Below are 16168 nucleotides of genomic sequence, written 5' to 3' on the forward strand. Positions count from 1 at the left end.
ATCTAGAAATCCCATTCTTGCCACCTGGGGATGTGATCCAAATACCTCGAGAACTTCAGCCTTGGCACTAGTATACAGCGTGACCGAGTACTGTGCATCTGTATAGGCCACAAGAGTGCATATATCAAAAACTTATGTCCAGCTAAGAGAAACAATGAGAATAATATCGAAAACCTACACCTATAGATTGGTTACCCGTACTGTCTAACATAGCACCTCCAGAAGACATCAGCTACTATCAACAGAATATAGTTAAATACTAGCAAACCCATATCTTCCCATACACCAGGGCCTGACCCCAAAGAAAAGCCGCCTGAAATCAGAGTCATCTTTATGGGAAAAAGATGAAGAGGTGTTTCCCTGCGACCCAGAAAATGAGTGGAAAATGTATGGAGTAGAAGCACAGCAAAGAACAGAAAACAGATTTTCTGACCCGAGCATACCAATGGAAGGCTTTAAGCTTCCCAGAAGAGTGTGGACTACGCTGTAACGTGTGAGGACGGGTGTCGGAAGATGCATGGAAATGAAGACAACATGGGGCCTCGCGAACGACCCTCAATGCGAATGTGGGCTCAACCATTCAATGGCCCACTTGATTGAGTGTACTGTGCACGGTTTTAATGGTAAACTGGAGGATATACATAACGTCACGGACAATGCCATGGAATGGATAAAAAATAAGTCATATTGTATAAAATCTTGTATTTTTTATTATGACATTAAGTACTGATGAATGTGTCATTCTAATGGTGTAATCTTTCCCCCATGAACCATGGACCTTGCCGTTGTTGGGGAGGCTTGCGTGCCTCAGCGGTAGCAGTGCCGTATGTGCAACCACAACGGAGGGGTATCTGTTGAGAGGCCAGAGAAACGTATGGTTCCTGAAGAGGGGTAGCAGCCTTTTCAGTAGTTGCAGGGGCAACAGTCTGGATGATTGACTGATCTGGCCTTGCAACATTAACCAAAACGGCGTTGCTGTGCTGGTACTGCGAACGGCTGAAAGCAAGGGGAAACTACGGCCGTAATTTTTCTCGAGGGCATGCAGCTTTACTGTATGATTAAATGATGGTGGCGTCCTCTTGGGTAAAATATTCCGGAGGTAAAATAGTCCCCCATTCGGATCTCTGGGCGGGGACTACTCAAGAGGATGTCGTTATCAGGAGAAAGAAAACTGGCGTTCTACGGATCGGAGCGTGGAATGTCAGATCCCTTAATCGGGCAGGTAGGTTAGAAAATATAAAAAGGGAAATGGATAGGTTAAAGTTAGATATAGTAGGAATTAGTGAAGTTCGGTGGCAGGAGGAACAAGACTCCTCGTTAGGTGACTACAGGGTTATAAACACAAAATCAAATAGGGGTGATGCAGGAGTAGGTTTAATAATGAATAGGAAAATAGGAATGCGGGTAAGCTACTACAAACAGCGTAGTGAACGCATTATTGTGGCCAAGATAGATACGTAGTCCACGTGTACCACAGTAGTACAAGTTTATATGCCAACTAGCTCTGCAGATGACGAAGAAATTGAAGAAATGTACGATGAATTAAAAGAAATTATTCAGATAGTGAACGGTGACGAAAATTTAATAATCATGGGTGACATGAATTCGGTAGTAGGAAAAGGGAGAGAAGGAAACGTAGAAGGTGAATATGGATTGGGGTAAGAAATGAAAGAGGAAGCCGTCTGGTAGAATTTTGCACAGAGCACAACTTAATCATAGCTAACACTTGATTCAAGAATCATAAAAGAAGGCTGTATACGTGGAAGAAGCCTGGAGATACTGACAGGTTTCAGATAGATTATATAATGGTAAGAAAGAAATTTACGAACCAGGTTTTAAATTGTAAGACATTTCCAGGGGCAGATGTGGACTCTGACCACAATCTATTGGTTATGACCTGTAGATTAAAACTGAAGAAACTGCAAAAAGATGGGAATTTAAAGAGGTGGGACCTGGATAAACTGACTAAAGCAGAGGTTGTACAGAGTTTCAGGGAGAGCGTAAGGGAACAATTGACAGGAATGGGGGAAAGAAATACAGGAGAAGAAGAATGGGTAGCTTTGAGGGATGAAGTAGTGAAGGCAGCAGGGGATCACCTAGGTAAAAAGGCGAGGGCTAGTAGAAACCCGTGGGTAACAGAAGAAATATTGAATTTAATTGATGAAAGGAGAAAATATAAAAATTCAGTAAATGAAGCAGGCAAAAAGGAATACAAACGTCTCAAAAATGAGATCGACAGGAAGTGCAAAATGGCTAAGCATGGATGGCTAGAGGACAAATGTAAGGATGTAGAGGCTTATGTCACTGGGGGTAAGATAGATAATGCCTACAGGAAAATTAAAGAGAATTTTGGAGATAAGAGAACCACTTGCATGAACATCAAGAGCTCAAATGGAAACCCAGTTCTAAGGAAAGAAGGGCAAGCAGAAAGGTGGAAGGAGTATATAGAGGGTCTATACAGGGGCGATGTTCTTGAGGACAATATTATGGAAATGGAAAAGGTGGTAGATGAAGATGAAATGGGAGATATGATACTGCGTGAAGAGTTTGACAGAACACTGAGAGACCTGAGTCGAAACAAGGCCCTCAGAGTAGACAACATTCCATTGGAACTACTGACAGCCTTGGGAGAGCCAGTCCTGACAAAACTCTACCATCTGGTGAGCAAGATGTATGAAACAGGCGAAATAACCTGAGACTTCAAGAGGAATATAATAATTCCAATCCCAAAGAAAGCAGGTGTTGACAGATGTAAAAATTACCGAACTGTCAGTATAATAAGTCACAGCTGCAAAATACTAACGTGAATTCCTTACAGACGAATGGAAAAACTGGTAGAAGCCGACCACGGGGAAGATCAGTTTGGATTCCGTATAAATGTTGGAATACGTGAGGCAATACTGACCCTACGACTTATCTTAAAAGCTAGATTAAGGAAGGGAAAACCTACGTTTCTAGCATTTGTAGAATTAGAGAAAGCTTTTGACAAAGTTGATTGGAATACTCTCTTTCAAATTATGAAGGTGGCACGGGCAAAATACAGGGAGCGAAAGGCTATTTACAATTTGTACAGGAACCAGATGGCAGTTATAAGAGTCAAGGGGCATGGACGGGAGGCAGTGGTTGGGAAGGGAGTGAGACAGGGTTGCAGGCTCTCCACGACGTTATTAAATCTGTATATAGAGCAAGCAGTGAAGGTAACAAAAGAAAAATTCGGAGTAGGTATTGAAATGTATGGAGAAGAAATAAAAACGTTGACGTTCGCCGATGACATTGTAATTCTGTCAGAGACAGCAAAGGACTTGGAAGAGCAATTGAACGGAATGGATAGTCTTAAAAGGAGGATATAAGATGAACATCAACAAAAGCAAAACGAGCATAATGGAATGTAGTCGAATTAAGTCGGGTGATGCTGAGGGAATTAGATTAGGAAATGAGACATTTAAAGTAGCAAACTAGTTTTGCTATTTGGGGAGCAAAATAACTGATGGTGGTAGAAGTAGAGAGGATACAAAATGTAGACTGGCAATGGGAAGGAAAGCGTTTCTGAAGAAGAGAAATTTGTTAAGATCGAGTGTAGATTCAAGTGTCAGGAAGTCATTTCTGAAAGTATTTGCATAGAGTGCAGCCATGTATGGAAGTGAAACGTGGACGATAAATAGTTTGGACAAGAAGAGAATAGAAGCTTTCGAAATGTGGTGCTGCAGAAGAATGCTGAAGATTAGATGAGTAGATAACATAACGAATGAGGAAATACTGAATAGGATTGGGGAGAAGAGAAGTTTGTGGCACAACTTGACTAGAAGAAGGGATCGGTTGGTATGACATGTTCTGAGGCATCAAGGGATCACCAGTTTAGTATTGGAGGGCAGCGTGGAGGGTAGAAATCGCAGAGGGAGAGCAAGAGATGAATACACTAAGCAGATTCAGGTTGCAGTAGATACTGGGAGATGAAGAAGCTTGCACTGGATAGAAATGTACCCCTCCCCTCCCCTCCCCCCCTCCCCAGAATGCTGTTCATGAACAGCAGAGCGACAGGTCGAATAATCACAGATTCACGTCTGATTTTGCAGTCAGGGTGCAAGGGGTAGCTACAAGAGTGCTCCTGTTGTCATATCAAATGACATCTCAGAGCATAACTCCATGTGTAGGTCCACGTAGCATGCAGGACCTCAAGTGGTCTTCTTTTAACCAACAGACGGCCGTGGCTGGCACCGGGGAAGAACCCCCACCAGAAAGCACGACTGATTTCCACCCTGCCCTCCAATCAGCTCTCGCTTAACGTCACTGAAATAGCAAATGGCGATGGTTTCAAGTCAGTGGAATGCACGCCACAGAACCTAAAGCCCGGGGCTGTCCTTGAGGTAACTGATTTGTAACTGTTCGTTGAGGCACTTTGCCGCCAATGGCTGTTCAGATTGCTGCTGCAGGTGCAGTACGATGCCATAGGGCCATAGACCGAACAGGATGGTCTTCCCTCTCCGTAGTGCCACGTGTCCATTGGGAGACTGGTCTCCTTCCCACGGTACTGCACATTCTCGTCGTCACCGTTGCCAGTTATCATGTACAGATGCCACAGTCCTGCCAAGTCTTTCTCCAGTTTTGTGGATGGAACATTCAGCTTCTCCTAGCCCTATTACACGACCTCGCTGGAGCTCAGTGAGTTGTTGATAACGGCGTCTTTGTCGCCTTAAAAGTATTCTTATCTAATACCAACGCACCACGTCCAATCTCAAGGGTAACTAACGCTCAGTCCCATTGCAGTTTGTATTTCAAGCAGACCTGATTTACATCCTCATTGTGGAGCAATTGGCGCGAGTATTATGCGACTGGCGCGAAATTTGAAGAGACATCAAGCTTCACGTCTAACAATTTCCATTTATGTCCGACAACTCCTTGTTTGTGCTACAGTTTTTTCCTGTCAGTTTATTTTTGATACCGAGACTAAACTACACTTAACTCCGTTTGAACAGGCCACGAAGGCCCAAAGGCAACGAGCGGCCGCCGTGTCATCCTCAGCCCACAGGTGTCATTGGATGTGGATATGAAGGGGTATGTGGTCAGCACACCGCTCTCCCGGCCGTATGTCAGTTTACGAGACCGGAGCCGCTGCTTCTCAATCAAGTAGCTCCTCAGTTTGCCTCACAGGGGCTGAGTGCACCCTGCTTGCCAACAGCGCTCCGCAGACCGGATGGTCATCCATCCTAGTGCTAGCCCAGACGGACAGCGCTTAACTTCGGTGATCTGACGAGAACCAGTGTTACCACTGTGTGAAGGCCCTTTGCTCTTGATACAGACACGGAAACATAAATTAAAATGTCTTCTACTATAGCGAATCAACGCAATTTTTCCGGATGCACAAGGAATCTGCAGCGTTTCTAAGCACAAAACGAAGATGGTTGACATTAAAAAAAATTCTCTTTCTTCCAACGGTCTGGATACAAACTGGATGAAACGCAACATTTCACTAAATATCGAAGCCGAAAATTGGCGAGATGCAGTTGAATGTATTTTAATAGCATTTTCTCGCGTAGCAATTTCTTGCTCGTTGTGAAACAGCTGTGAACACGTTTTAAGGCCCTTGATAAAGTTTTTAACTAGCCTATAGAAATAAAAGTAGCATAAATTTTATTGTAATAATGAAAAAATAGTAAACAGCCAAATAACGTTGGAAATTCAATAAAATTTCATGCAAATACACGTGTCTTTTCATCATATTACCTTTCAAATATAATATTTACGAAATAACGAGACTAGTATTTGAAAAAATATAAATTAAAAAGAATCAGCAGAAGGCGACCCAGCGATTCACCGATTACGAAGTTTGAATGCTAACCACATGATCGCCGGTAGATCATGTCCACGGTCGCAGCGCATCGGTGCACCACTGACGAGTAAAACATTTATCACGATTTTCTCGACATCGCTTTTGCGGCAGATTAAAACTGTATGCCCGACCGCGACTCGAACTCGGGACCTTTGCCTTTCGCGGGCAAGTGCTCTACCAACTGAGCTACCGAAGCACGACTCACGCCCGGTACTCACAGCTTAACTTCTGGCAGTACCTCGTATCCTACCTTCCAAACTTTACAGAAGCTCTTCTGCGAACCTTGCAGAACTAGCACTCCTGAAAGAAAGGACATAGCGGAGACATGGCTTAGCCACAGCCTGGGGGATGTTTCCAGAATGAGATTTTCACTCTGCAGAGGAGTAGAGCACTTGCCCGCGAAAGGCAATGGTCCCGAGTTCGAGTCTCGGTCGGGCACACAGTTTTAATCTGCCAGGAAGTTTCAGTATTAGGACAAGGTATATGGTACGTCTTAGTACCGTTATCCAAGATGGCGGCGATGACGTCAGCTGATGATGCAAGTACCATTACCCAAGATGGCAGGAAATTGCCACGCCACCTGCCACGCCCCCTGGCAGGAAGTTCAAATACCATCAGGATAATGCAACCTCTACTAACCTAAGAAAATGCTAGGAAGAAAGGTCACTTGGGCTACCTCCACTAAGCTATCATCTAAATGCCACCTCTTCCTAGGAAGTGGCAACAAGTTTGATTTTTGGGGGTAAAGAAAGGTCAATTCGTATATCTCTACTAAGCTAAGAAAATGGTGTGAAAGAAAGGACACTTGGACTACCTCCACTAACCTAAGTCACCCAACCACCACCTTGTACTATGGATTGGTGGGAAAAGGACTCAGCCTGCACTGGTCTGCTGGAGAAAGGAAGGAGTGTATTTATTTTGGAGCAATTTATTTATGGATGGAGTATATTTATCACAGTGATACAGAACACACGCTCTGACATGCCACACAGCATGCAGACCTTGAAACTACTCCTAAATGGCTCTACACACGCCCTTGCTAATTGTAAACTGTCAAAAAAACGCATTGCACAGTCTACAGACATACGAACCACTCGTAAATAATGCAATACATTTATGTCCAGAGAGCCAACCAACTCGTAAATTGTCAAAACATAATCCATCTAGAAGACTCTGCAAACATACTTGATAATTGTCAGCCGTCGAAATCATGCACCAGTCTTTATTTAAATTATTGGAGGCAGCACCACCATCCAGTGTGTTCGCCACAAGGTCCACACTCCAACTGACTGAGTACACAGTACCACCACCAGCAGGCGTGTCGTCCATTTTGTAACATAATCCAAGATGGCATCCATGATGTCAGCTGATGACACAAGTACCATTATCCAATATAACGCCAAACAGTGTGTTCACCATGACGTAGTACCCAGTACAACTACCAGAGAGTGCTGTCATCCATTTCGAGATGTAATCCAAAATGGTGGTCTGGAGGGGGAAAATGGCGCAAAAATGACAGCCTGCGCTGGGCTGCTGGTAAGGGCAAGGAAGGGGTGTACTTTATTTATCTTGGAACAATTTATTTAGGGGTGGAGTATACTTTTGTCACACTGGCACGAAACACATGCTTGGGGACATACCAGATAGCCGACAGCCCTGTAAACTACTCCTAAATAACGCTTTGCAGACACGCAAACAACTCCTAATTTACCAAAATTATGTCATTACAGGCATGCAGACTCCTCCTAAATAATGCAGTCCACTGATATGTAGTCATGCTCAGTACTCGTAAATGTCGAAATAACGTATAGCGCAGCCTACAGACCTGCTTGCAAAATAATCCAACAGACACGCAAGCAACACCGTCCACCACCCCCTTTCCGGTAGACCATACAGGAGGCTGCCTGCAACCCCACAAAGTTACGCAACCGTCAGCTGTCAAATCATGCACAGATGCCAGCACGCATGAGGTGGTGACATCCTTTTCATACTTGATACGTGAGAAATTCCTCTCACAATACGTGTTCACCTAGGTACGGCTACTGACACGACCGGGTGGGAGCACAGACGCTCCAGGGGCACAAGCGCCATGACAGCCACGAGCTGCCACCAGATGCAGGTGAAAGTTGGCTCTATGTTTGGGAATAGAGTCACAGAACTCTATGGCATGCAGCTCCCATATTCGAGACACCTCTGAGCAGCATTTGTCTTTACCGTTAATGACAGGGTAGCACAGGGTGCATTATTCCTAGCGTGACATGAGGGACACATCTAACCGTGCTTAACTGCCCAGCGTGACTGATGCAATGCCGCAAAGTGGATGCACGTACCTACAAACCAATGCAAGTGCATCTAACAAGGTCTTCAATCTTCTACTGATATCTAACGATTATGTAAAAAATAAGAACCCAGTTCACTTTGCAGAAATTGTACAATGTCCCAGACATAGTTAACACTCGCTTTCTTGATGTCTCAGCTTACATGCAAGGAAATTCTTGTCCTAACAGAACCCGTTTACGGATATAGCGCAGAATAACGTCGACTGCAGTCTTCCTCACGGACCTAACGTGGTACCTCATCCATCACATGTTACCTTTCCTGCTTTCAACACACACAAACGTTCCCTCCACTATGTATAGGCTCCTATATCTCAGCACAAAGGATTTGAATGAATCGAGGATTATGATTGGCTTTGATCGAATTTACCCACCGAATTACTGATCCTGCCGGTACCGAGGCACTGTGCGCCTTTTTTACTTCTGCAAACGAGACTTTCGGCAGTTATTTTACACAAATCGCCATATTGCAATGGAAATTAAATCTTACAAACTACCATACATATCGTCAAATATGGAAAGACTCCTACTCAATTACACTGCTCTCCCATGTCGTGTGCAGTTGTTCTGATGGGCTAGACAGCCGATGCTGTTCGATTGGGGATGTTGTAATGATCAGAGTGTATTTTTGGCCAATATATATGAGGTAATTAAAGTATTTTTATATTTTAAATTTCGTAAATAACAATGCCTGTTGCCCACAGGTTCAGTCAACAAAGCATCTGGCTTGTGTTCATGTATTAGAGTGTAATTCTGGTTTCTACGTGCAATCATAGTATTTCTGTTTTCTTTTTAATTACTTCATTGTAAATGGCGTTTAAAGCATCTTTTCGTATTGAGGAAGAACCGTGGCGGATGTGTAGGTTGAATCACACCTCCACACACAGAATAGTTACACTTATGCTTTCTTGTTTCGTACCTCTTATAGTTGCTGGTTACTTAATTAATTAATTGTGTTAACGGAAATTTCCTTTCAATCTTTGTTATTATTCTGTGCAGTCAGATTGCGTACTAATATTATTCCGGGCCAACCGGTTACGAGACTGTGTAACCGGACAAACAGCGACTCAAATTAAAATTATTTGCATTTTATTTAATTAAGCCCCCATGCACGTGGCGACCGCTACTTCGGATCGTCCCTAGGAATTCTTTTGATAGTAAAAATAGCAGACAGCAGTATTGTTGTAGTTATTTTGTAGTTTAGTAATTGTAGTCTATATTGCATGTGTAGATTTGGTAACTGAACATTTGTAGTTGTCTTGTCATTCTTTTAATGGTATTTTGGCAGAATTTAATTTTTGATGTCTTTTATACGGGTTTGACAATTTTGTGCATTTATGAAAATTTCAATTGTTCGTTAATCGTGTTTGTCGGGAAGCATTTCGTGTGAATGGTATTGTTGGTGATAAAGTGTCATATTGTGTGTAATTTTTGTATAGTGACGAGTTTTGTAAATGATTACGCGATCGATGCAAAAGGCAAAAATGATAGATAGGTAGAATGAAGAAAATGTTAACATAGCGAACTCGCCAACACAGGAGAACAGTATGATGAATAATGAAGCAGAAAACAATTTAATAAATCGGGAAAATAGTCCGGAACCAGTTCAAAATTTTTCACAATCAAAAAATTTTCAGATATGAGATAAACGATAGAAGATTGTGAAATAGTATCGAACACAGATAGCTTTACGGCTATGCCGAAGGAAGTTAGTTTTACAGGAAATGTTAGGGGCGAAAGGAATTTCGAACCAGTTAAAATGGAGCAGTTGATGAGTGCAATATTAAATTTGGGATCAAAAATAAAAACAAAACTGGTATGGGAACAATGGAAACACAGTTAAGATCTGAATTAAAAACAGTGGGATCACAAATATGAACAATTAAAACTGATATGGGAACAATGGAAACTCGGTTAGACTCACAAATAGGAACAATTAAAACCGAGATGGAAACAATGGAAACAGTGTTAGACTCACGAATAGGGGCATGTTTTATAAACATGAAAGATGAATTAAAGAAAGAAATTAGAGAAGAAGTACAACCGATTTTGAATGCTCACAATAATAGATTAATTTCAATAGAAATCAGACAAAAGGAACAGGATAAAGAACAGGAAGAAAGAGATCGCGTGATAGTACAAAAATTTTCAGAGTTAAATTTACAACGTGCACACGATAAGGAAGAAATATTTGAAAGACTCGAGGAATCTGTACCAAATGAAAGAATAAATAACCTAACACAACAATGTGAACAGTTTACTACTAAATGCGTCAATACTGAAACCCGAGTCGCGACACAGACGGAAGACGTAAATAAACAGAAAGAACAAATAGGTGACTTATCGGAAAGAGTTGAGGAGATATCAGACAAATTGACAGGTCTTAATTTAAATGGGGACAGAGAGTCAGATGATACAGCTCCATTGCCATTTGTAGAAACAGAAGAGTACCAGCATATAAATAAACATGCTGAAAATCAGGGAAAATTTAATGAACGCATTAAAAGGGAATTTGAAGCGGTACGAAAGCAAGTCAAACAAATTGAAAGCAAAATCGTAGGAAAAGACAGCAGAGGGCATTGAAGAAAATAATTTATTTCATTTACGAGAAGCAACAAGTGAGCTCCAGGCCCGCGAACTTGACAATAATCGACAATGGGAATGGGACAGACGCTGTAGGTCTTTGTCGCCAAGAGGCGAAAACTTTGACTATAAACACTTCTTAACTGTTCGGAAATTTAAGATAATTCGCAATTCTAAGAATGACATACATCCATATTCATTGTTAGATCAATTAATGTACGCACTTCCACCAAATTGGCCACCAACTCACAAACTGGAATTTATGTGCGGCTATTAAAGTCCTCAGGGGATTCGCTACACTAAGTGAATATGAGCCGTAGCGTGCACAGGGCCCCGAGCTGTAGTGGTGCTACTTCCCTTTTAGTTTTCTGCACTGCTGCCTACTCTTTTACTATTCTTTGCATCTATCAAAACAATTCTTCAACTATCAATCTATCTAGAGAGTCGGTAAAGAAAAACCGGATATGACTATTTTACCCAAAAGTGATTTCGGAAATTACCGCTTGGACTTATTGTATCTCCATCAGCATTCATTCGTAGTTTAAACGAAATTTCACCTGTTTATCTTCGTGACAATATTACTTCATATGTTGACGATTTTCTTATTGGTCAACGTTTTTAGAGTGAGCATAACAAAATTTTGGATTCATTATTACGTATTTTTGCAAGAGATGGCATTACAGTGAACTTGGAAAAATCTGAATTTGTTCGTTTTCAGGTGAAATTTCTTCGTCATATTATTTCTACAGAAGGTATTCTTCCTGATCCAGAGAAACTAGACGCTATTCGTAATTATGTTGTCCTACTACAAAACGTGATGTTCGTAGTTTCCTCGGTGTCTGTAATTTTCTTAGACGCTTTGTTAGATTGGACAATTTGATCACACCTCGTTTATGTGAACTATCTGGAAAGAATTCTAATTGGTGTAGGGATGAGGAAGCTCAATGAGAATTGAGGAAGCTCAATCAGAATTTGAACAACTACGTAATGCTTTAGTTGCTGCTCCACTTCTTCCACATCTGGATTTATCTAACGATTTTTGTTTGGCGACGGACTCATCATACAAAGGCCTAGGTGCACACTTATTTCAAGAGATCGAAGAAAACGGCGTTGTAGTACAGAAAACTATTGCATTTGGAAGTCGTGCTCTCTAAATCAGAAAAGAATTATTCGATTTGGCTGTTGTTTGCGCTTTCACAAAATTTCACATGTTTTTGTATGGCAGACATACTAAGGTTTACACCGATCATCGAGCTCTGGAATTTCTTATGTCAGCAAAATTAACACATGGAAGATTGTCACGATGGGCGCTGTATCTATAGGAATTTGATTTTAGTATTGTTTACATACAGGGTTCTTCAAATATTATTGCTGATGCTTTATCACGTGCACCTATGGGTTTGAAACAAAGTGCTGAGGAGGAATGCAAAGAAAACAATTATTGTTTGATTTATATTCAAGGTGTTGCGTTTGAAAATTTTACTTCGTCTTCGCTCCAGGACATCGCTAAGGAGCAAAATAAGGATCCAATCTGGAAGGACATTAAGGAGAAGTGGAGGAGAAAGGAAAGCGTAGCGATTAGACAGTTTTATTTAGTTCGCAATGATATTCTTTTTAAAAGAAAATCGGTCGACAACTCTGGTTAGTTTGCATACCTGATGAGTGGGTTAATAAATTGATTTGGTATACACATTTCAGTTATGCACACTTTGGTCCCAGAAAATGCTTTCCTAAATTACGAGAACATTGCTACTTCAGTAATATGGAAAGACGTATTCTTGCCAAATGCAAATTATGTTAAAAGGCTAAGCCGCCAACTATTTCTCACAGAGCACCGTTGTTTCCTATCATTCCAGCGAAATTAAAGCACATGGCTGCAGTCGATTTGTTCGGTCCAGTGGTTCGTTCTACTAATGGTTTTGCGTACATTTTGGTAGCAGTGGAATTGACATCAAAATATGTGTGTTTTACACCTTTACGCAAAGCAACAGCTCGTTCAGTATCTAATGCTTTCATCAAACATTTTCTTAAGGAAATGGGTCATGGTGATAAAGTTATATCAGATAATGGATCACAGTTTCGCTCTAAAATTTTGGCTTCGTACCCTACGGCGTCGTAAGATTAAACCAATTTTCATTTCACTTTTTCACCCTCAGTCCAACGCCTTAGAGAGATGGATGAAGGAAATCAAAAAATTGTGTCGACTTTATTGTCATCAGAATCATAGAACGTGGGATCAGCATCTTCATATTTTTCAAAACATTCTGAATGAACTCCCTAATGATTCAACTTCTTTACCGCCTATATTGATATTAAAAAATAAAGCACCGAGAAATCGCATTTCTGAAATCGTTCCTTTTCCGCCTTCACGGAAACTGCGGCATTCCGAAGTTGTCAATCTGCCTCTGCAAAATTTTGCGTCTGCGGCTGCTAGAAGAGAGAAATCAGCTAAACGTCCTGGTCGTTTAAAAACCTTGTCAGTTGGTCAAAAGGTGTTAATTAAGTCTCATCGTTTGACACACAAAGGAAAAGGCTTGTGCCGCAAATTTTTTCTGCTTTATAACGGTCCATTTAGAATTCGCAAAATTATTCATGATAACACTGTCGAAGTAGAAACTCTTAAATCTCGGCGCTCTAAGGGAATACATCATATATCGAACGTTAAAATTTTTGTGGAATGACATACTTTTGAGAAACTAGCAGTTATACGTAAACACACGGAGAGTACAAGGATACCGGGCCGTGTTCCGGCGGCGGCACATACTCAAAGCAACAATCAAGTCTGCGAGCCGAACAAGGCAGTTGTAGACCGCAAACAATTACTTCTTACGTCACGCGTACCTACAGCTGATCGAGCGCTCAGTGCGAATGCACTGACAGCCGTAAACAAATACACAGTCTAATTTCTCCGAATAAATTCAGTATAAAGCTATAGTGACTTGATGAATTATGTTATTAACGTTCAGTATTTTTCAGGATACGCTTGTATAAAATACTTAAGAACTTCAGGTAAATTCTGTGTATGTCCGACGTTAAAAGGACTTGCTATCGAGAAAATCTCAGGAAGAATGTAATTTCGAAGAAGAAAGTAATAAACTAGAAAGGTAACTATTAATTGAGTTTATTTTTCAGGAAACATATTTCCATTTAGGTACGTGCTTTAGACGTAATTTACTGCTCGCGATTACGTGATTTATACTTTGTGCTAAATTTTATGTTCTATGAATTTACTTGTGAAGCGACGTGCTTGCGTATATTTGCTGATTTTGACAATGTTTTATTAATGAACAGGGTTGTTACTTGTGTATATTATGCATCGCGTGGCTGCTATGCTTTTTCACTGATGTCACATTTTTTATTATGTGCCTGCTGTGCTTATTTATTTAAATTATAATTGTCACCTGATTAGTCGTGCTGATATGGTTATGTATGTGATTTATCTGCTTGCGCCTTCATGTTTACTTATTAAGATTACATATGAACATTTATTTGCTTATGCTGATATGATGCTAATGACCTGTTTATTATGTAAGATATATATTTGCTGCTTTGCGTATGGATTGCATATTTAGACATTTCTGTTTTGTTGTCGTAACTACTCTTTAATTTGGTATATAGAAATGCTGATATGCGGTGTACGAACATGGAGTTTAGGTCACACTATGGTATTAATTATAGATTGTTTGCTTGGCAGAGCCTCGTTATAGGGATTGTGCTACATCCACTTGTTAACACTCTGTTCTCTACTGGTATAATCACTCGCTATTGCATGTATTGCTTACGCTCAGTGCTTTATATTTTAAGATAAGAAAATGAACTTCTGTAATTCTACGAACGACATTGGTACAAGAAACTTCATTGAAGTCACATGAGCTGGAGGTTTTATGGAAGCTGTATAAATTTAAGCTAATAGGAAGGAAGCTAACGACATGACATACCAACACTAGGTTTAGACCATTGACAGTTATTACACTGCATTCTTTGCGAGCAATTGAAACAGCAAGTGACACTTGACACAAGAAATACTCCACATTTTTTCATCTGTTTTGCCATGATTCTTGAAGTGGTGTACACACTGTGAAATATTACGATCATTCATACTCCGTACTCGTACTTACTTACTGAATGTTATTCAAACAAAGGGCTGTTAGAGGTCATGTATGCATTTCTTTTATTTAATGATGGACAAGGTAACCAAAATGTATTTTATAATTCATAATGAGTAGAAGATTTGGGTCAGATGGATTACAAAGAGGTTGTTTGTGGACATTGTGTCTTCGGCTTGCATGGGATGATAAATTGAAGTTTGCACTAGGATTTTATCTGTACTTGTTCGAGGAGACTGACTAGAGGAAAGAGTTATTATGGAAGTGAAATGATATTGGCGATAAGGTTTATATGTTTCGACGTATTGAAGAGGTATTATTGAGGTATTGAGATTGTGTGATGTTGATGATAATTGGAGTTTTGATGGACAAGAGGTAAGGTAAATGATATTGGTGATAAGGTTTATATGTATCGACGTATTGAAGAGGTATTATTGAGGTACTGAGATTGTGTGAAGTTCATGATTATTGGAGTTTTGGTGTATAAGAGGTAAGGTAAATGATATTGGTGATAAGGTTTATATGTATAGACGTATTGAAGAGGTATTATTGAGGTATTGAGATTGTGTGAAGTTGATGATTATTGGAGTTTTGGTGGGTAAGAGGTAAAGTAAGTGAGGAGCATAATTTTTTGTTGTTGGTTTATGTGGACCAAGGAGGATGAAGATGGCAGACTAGAACACTCAAGAAGAAGGAAGATTGTCTACACACACACTTTCTTAAATCAATAAGCAGTATATACTTTTTTTTGGAGAGAGGAAGTAATTGCATATCTTGGCACATAGACAGTTGTTCAGCAACTGTACTTTTTGATTTGGCTTGGCAAATATTGGTCTTGACATGATGACTATGACGTTGACTAACTATTATTCACTGTTATACACTGTACCACTACTACTTGATACACATATTGAGCATCAAATTTTGACAGAATTGCTTTTATGCAGTTAACACTATTCAATTACACAGTAGTGCTTAATATGTGGATGAGAGATGAGTGAGTGTGTTTTGTGTGTTTTCCTTTCCTAATCCCAAATAGCTGGTACCGACCTATCTCCTAAATATTATTTTACTTGTTTGTTGTGGCTTGCACTGACACCCATAAATATTATGGGTTTACTGATATTTGTGTATTTTAATAGTTAATATGACAATTATCTGATATCATTTGTGTGTTTATTATAATTTGTATGTTTAGTGTAAGAGCATTGATAATAATTTTGTAAAAGGAATTGTGTGTGCATTCAAACTGTTGTTCGTGCTTACATGTATTAACATTGGTGGGTGCCACTTGGAAATGTTTAATTACTGCTGAT

This window comes from Schistocerca gregaria, chromosome 8, assembly GCF_023897955.1.
Source record: "Schistocerca gregaria isolate iqSchGreg1 chromosome 8, iqSchGreg1.2, whole genome shotgun sequence".
Classification (NCBI taxonomy): domain Eukaryota; kingdom Metazoa; phylum Arthropoda; class Insecta; order Orthoptera; family Acrididae; genus Schistocerca; species Schistocerca gregaria.